The sequence below is a fragment of the Eptatretus burgeri genome, chromosome 3 (genome assembly GCF_056783735.1).
Source record: "Eptatretus burgeri isolate ZD-2024b chromosome 3, Ebu_testis_v1, whole genome shotgun sequence".
In the NCBI taxonomy this organism is placed as follows: domain Eukaryota; kingdom Metazoa; phylum Chordata; class Myxini; order Myxiniformes; family Myxinidae; genus Eptatretus; species Eptatretus burgeri.
In genome coordinates this window covers 14,408,282-14,414,281 of record NC_140963.1, presented here as the reverse complement: position 1 = coordinate 14,414,281, position 6,000 = coordinate 14,408,282, and the positions used below count along the sequence as shown (strand labels likewise).

The 6,000-nt window shown below is 39.6% G+C and overlaps 1 protein-coding gene across 2 annotated transcripts in view; it reads right to left on the bottom strand.

Annotated features, from left to right (window-relative positions):
* Positions 1-3,592: 3,592 nt before the first annotated feature.
* LOC147029430 (uncharacterized) overlaps positions 3,593-6,000 on the bottom strand; it is a 42,814-nt gene continuing 40,406 nt past the window's right edge. For both annotated transcript variants that reach the window (XR_015055718.1, XR_015055719.1), the window contains one exon: positions 3,593-3,647. The gene's annotated coding sequence lies outside the window, so the exon portion shown is untranslated. The remainder of the gene's footprint in view (positions 3,648-6,000) is intronic.

Sequence of the window (6,000 nt, the reverse complement as noted above, 5' to 3'; positions counted from 1 at the left end):
ACCAATATGAGAAAAATCATGTGAAATAGGATGGATGTTTTGGAGTGGAGGCCAAAAAGGCTTTATCGCTCGATCATGAGATCGCATTATCAACGCACCACGGACCACCAATATCTATGATTCAACCATGTCTGCCTCTAAGAGAAGCCACTTCTATGCTCACTGAGATTTCAAACTCCAGACAAGAGCCATGAGGTAATAACATCATGCAAGCAGCAGGCTTTTTCTTTCAGAATCTCAGAATAAAGGATGGACATCAATGACTTCAACACGTCTTCAAGGCTAAAGAAGCAGTATGGGAAAGACCACGGCATCATGAAAGGAATCTTTCCAATTGCCTCCACGAAATGTTATCAAACCGAGCAATAGAGATACATGAGTCTGTATCACACACACACACACACACACACACACACACACACACACACACACACACACACACACACACACACACACACACACACACACACACACACACACACACACACACACACACACACACACACACACACACACACACACACACACACACACACACACACACACTCTAGGAAACTGGACAAATTAAGTATGGAGCCTCCAAGCACTACACGTGCACTTCACACCGAAGGCACATCACAAAATCAACAGCACAGACGCGGCACGTGGATCCTGTGACATACGAACTGCTATGCAAGCAAAACACTAGCCACACCAAACGCAACATGTACAATAGCAATTTGGATTCATGGGTTGTGAAAATATCCAGCACAAACTTGTCTGATATCAAAATGCCTGCACGAAGGAAATGTTTAAACCTCAGCATCACCCCTGAATATGTACCTGTTGTCTATAGATTGTTTAGAGCATGGACTCTGCCATTATGAAACTTCCAGCAGAGAAGAAAACATCGATCATCAACTGGGTGTCTCAGACCATTGGGGTTTCCTTACGCATGGGTAAACTTAACACAAAATTTGGGCGTTGAAACAGGAAGGCAGGCTATGGAACCAGGGCTACAACTGACTCCACAGCAGCAACGACACAGCACCCAGCTGCATTCTCTACCTGAGATTCACAAACCGAACATTCCCATGAGAACCATTTGCTTCGTTATTCCGAAAATCCTTTTTTTTTTGGAAAGCACCATCACCACGCTAGTAGGTAAGACTGGCAGAGGAGAAACATCTATGAGCGAACCATGTCTGCTTACGTGGTTAGGAATAGTTGTGGAATGAATTAAAATGGATAAAATCACAAAGGATGAAACTTTAGTATGTTTTAATGTGGTCTCACTCTTCCCAATGTTCTGATCAAACTGGTGATGACTATATCAAACATCAGATCAGTCGAAATAGTCCGATGATTGGAGAATGACCTCTTATTACAGCCAGTTGACCACAGAGGATATTCCTGGCCCACTTGAAACGTGTTTAAATAACATGACCTTAAATTATAACAGGAAACACGATCAACAGATATTTGACATAGCTACGTGCTGTTGTCGATAACCTTGTTGTAGAGGAATTTCAACAAAAGATATTTGAGTATAATGAGAACTGAACTCCATGGTACCGGAACAGATATGTTGATGACACCTTTGCCACTGTGCATCAGGAGATGGTGGATCATATCGAGAAACATGGCTGAGTCTTTCCCAGCATCAGATTCACAAAATACATTAAACAATAGAGCTTTTATGAATGTAGTGGATTAACAAGAAACCAATGGTTCACTTCTTCTTTTCTTCTTAAATATGCATCACAAGGCTGCGGAGTTGCATCATTGGCTGGGGGCATGGTTGTGCCACTGAAGCAGTGCCTTTTGTAGGTAAGGGCAGCAAATTGTTATTCGTTCATGGTGCTGGCAATAGCTCACCTACACTTTGCGAGGGACACTGTGGGATCTTTAACATCCACCAACTAATGCTGGCAGACGGGATCTGAGTTTGACGTCCATCCGAGGGAGAGCACACACATTGATGAATCACCCAGCCTGTGAAACACCAGGCGGACAGTTTATAGCTGGGCTGAGATTCGAACCCAGGTTAGACAGCTTAGAGGCAAGTGTGCACACCTCTAGGCAATCCTGCCAGCCGATTGTTCACTAAAAACTTCAGTATACAGGAAAGCAACATGCACCAACAGGTTACTGGAATTTAATTCACAGAACCCAATCAGTGACAAACACAGTGTTGCACAGACTCTGCCAGCTCAGGCATGGACTGTGTCATCTTCCAAATGCGATGCAATCGAAAATATAATTAGTAAAAGATGTGCTGCAAAAAAAACATGGATGTAGTAAAAGAATGCTCCCCAGCTGTAAAGAAACAAGAATGGCAGAATAGAAGGAGTTTGATGCGATTGGACACAGTGTGCTGTCATACTACCCAGAAGTTTGAGAAATTAATCAGTGTCGTGTGCAGCAAACGGATCGGTGTGGCCTTGGAGCTTTTGTCCAGAATTTGCAACATTCAAGATCTTTGAGCAAACCTTAATCGATAAGGTTGTTCACATTAGGGGACACTACATTGTGCTGATGATCCCCAAAATGGTGAAACATGTTTGCATCTCTATTCTTACCTATGTCTTGATAAAAGCCCCATCTTTTCCGATGCAGTTACACATCTTAGAGTGAGTCGGTGCCCGATGTGATCTTCACCCATTAAGGTCATGCACACATAAATTAGAGAGCATAATTTTTAATACCGTTCTAAATGGGATCTTTACATCTGCCCAACTGCACGTGGGCAGGCACAGACAGATAAAACAAGGTGTGCTCCACAATTCAGCTTCCACCAAATTATGAAAACACACACACACACACACACACACACACACACACACACACACACACACACACACACACACACACACACACACACACACACACACACACACACACACAGTTCCTGAACAGACAGGTTGAACCTCTTCGAGCATATCAAGCATAATAATGGTAATTTTTGCATGACATCGTTTTTTTTCAAAGGTGTGTGTTAACATTCATTTAGGCACCTGGAAGTCAATGTTATTCATTTCTACTCTCAAGTGGAATAGCACCTCTTTCTCAGAGCAATATGACACTGTGGCTGACTTCAAGGCAAAGTGATAAGATAGTGCTCGCTCACTACTTCTATAGTTGACACTTTCACCAATCAGGATGAAAAGGTTATTGTGTGTTGTTATTATATTATGCAGTGGAAGGAGAGAGAGAAGTGATAAGCCTGGGATGATTTAATTAACTGTTTAGTGGCACACGGATGTCTCGCATCCTACCTAACAGCATGTTATATTGCCATTTGAAATCAGAATTCCATACGTAATGTTCAAAACTACATTAGGTCGGAAAGCTTGGATTTGCTCCATATATATGCTTGGATTAGCAAGAACTAAATAATGTACAGTTAAATCATCGTTACATTAGCTTGTATTCAGTAAATAATATACATTACATGAAGATTTGATTACCACTGTCTCCGATTCATGGATGTATTTCTGCACATATTTCATTACACATAGAACAAGGACTTTAGTGCACTTTTGTATGAATTGCAAGGAGAGAAGATAATGGACAAATCAATAAAGGACAGTACAGTACATCGAGTTCATACCTGGTATCAAGGATAATTTGCTTTGTGCTCAGATGAAAATAGCAAACACTCCAATCTTCATTTGTAAAACCAAATGGGAGAAAGAAAACCAAAAACATTACATGCAAAATGATGTTTGTTAGTTCTGATAATATTTATAAGCATTCATCGATTACAAGCAAAAATTAACAATGTATATAACAAGAAAAAGTATATAATGTATATAACAAATATGACCACAAAAATAATGGGTGGTTGAATTCAGTGATCTGATATGCAAATCTTTTTCAAATTTCAAGTCAATGGGATGAAAATTGAGGATTTTAGAAATACCACCTTAATTGTTGATCTTTGGCCTATGTGGACCTTTTGGCCAACGTTGACCTCAAAAATAATTGGTGGTTCAATTCAATAAGCTGATATGAAAATCATGTTCAAATTTCTAGTCAATTGGATGAAATTTGGGGACTTTAGAAATTCGACAAATTTGTTGATCTTTGGCCAATGTTGACCTTTTGTCCTCAAAAACAATAGGCTTCTTGCTTATGACAAACTCTACCATGTGGTGAATTTTCGTGAAGATCAGTTTAAAATTGTGACCTATAGGCGATAAACAAACAGGCAAAGACAAAATAAAATCTTCGATTTTGCAAGTAACAAGGGATAACAAAGATCTTTGATGCAGGAGGCCATTCGGCACATCAGGCTTGCCCGACACCAACGCCAGGTCAAACAAATCTGTCTCAAGCCACAGATTCAATCTCAATAATAATATTTTAACTAAAAGTATTTTTATTATCCGTACTATAGATAAATGTTGTTGTTGTTTTGGAGGGGGTCCGAAGGCAGTTATAGGGTGATGTGTGCATAAAGACCAACCACACACTCACCCTTTGATGAGACCCTCCCACAGAAATGACAATCACTACACATGTATACTATCACTCATCCACTCGCAAACGGATACTGATACAAGTCGTGCTAATATCCATCTACCCCTTTATTCAAAATGTTTCCAGGTACCTATCTAATTACAATTTAAACTTATCCCCTGTTTCTTTTGCCACTTTTTTTTTAGCTTTCCAGGGAGACCATTTCATGCATCAACTACTCGATGACTGAAAGACCTTTATCTTGTCACCGTCCAAACTCACCTCTTGTTTACTTTCAGGCCTTTCACTGTCTATTCTCAAAAAAAACCACTTCTGCACATATTTTGTCGACCCTTCGTTATCTTAAAACAACTCTGTCATATTCCCTCATAATTAACTCCATCAACTGTGTTTACAATTACATAGATTAGTGGAGAAATTTTATTAAGAACCTTTTTTCAAAAGTCTTAATATTTTGTGTTACCATATTTAAAAACGTGATGAGATATTCCCACAATTCCATTGGAATAGGTAGTATCATTTGTCTCTTGTTTAAAATTCATTACAAAGAATCTCATTTGTATAAAATAACAAATTGGGACTGGGCCAGCCTGGTTGTATTGGAGGAGATCAATGTGTTGTTTCTTACCGTATGCATAATTTAGAAGGATGGTTAGATCATTGTCCGACTGGAGGATGAATCCTTCTCTAATAAGTTGAACAACTAATACAAGGTATTGCATATCTGTTTTCACTTTAAATTTGTGGTAGCTCCTTTTGCACATCAATCCATTAATTTATGCAAAGGACAAAATCTTTATTTTTGTCTAAAACCAGGGCTGTTGATAAATTTTAACCAATGTTGCGGAAGAGAGCCAATTTGGTGACATCAAGTCTCAACTGAAGTCTATCGGGGGTCCATACCAAACCAAACTGATACTTGCCAGATTCCATGTCTCTGATGAGAAGGACCGTGCTGAACGACTTATCGAGCCCAAACTATTCCAACATCTTGAAAAATTCATAGCAGTAATGGACACAAGGCAACAATAAACAGCATGCTGGCAAGTAACCAATTTTAAGTGTTAAGGCTTGGCACATGTTTATCTCCATACACACCAATGGAAGAAATGAACATTGGTTTAAAAAACAAACAAACTCAAATTCATACATAGGTGACCATAATTTATTTAGACTTCAATTTAATAGTGGACAAACATGACAAAGGCAACAAGTTCAAATGTTAAAGCTTAGGCTTAACAGAAAATGTTCCTCAAATAGCACAGCACATATCATGAGGGTGAGTGGCAAGATATCGGGTGCTGGCAAGACAGCTCAAATGTAGCACGGTTACCTTTGAACTGTCTGATCTTGGTGGGATAATCAAAGCAACTGCAAATGGTCACCCTGCTAATTTGAGCACCAATGAGTGCATGCCATCCTTCGAGGAAAATAAAGCTGGAATCTCAACTCTGAGTGCTCACTGCTGGGGTGAAAGACCCCACAGCGTCTTTCACAAGAGAAGGCCATACATATCCTGGCAACTGAGAAAAATTC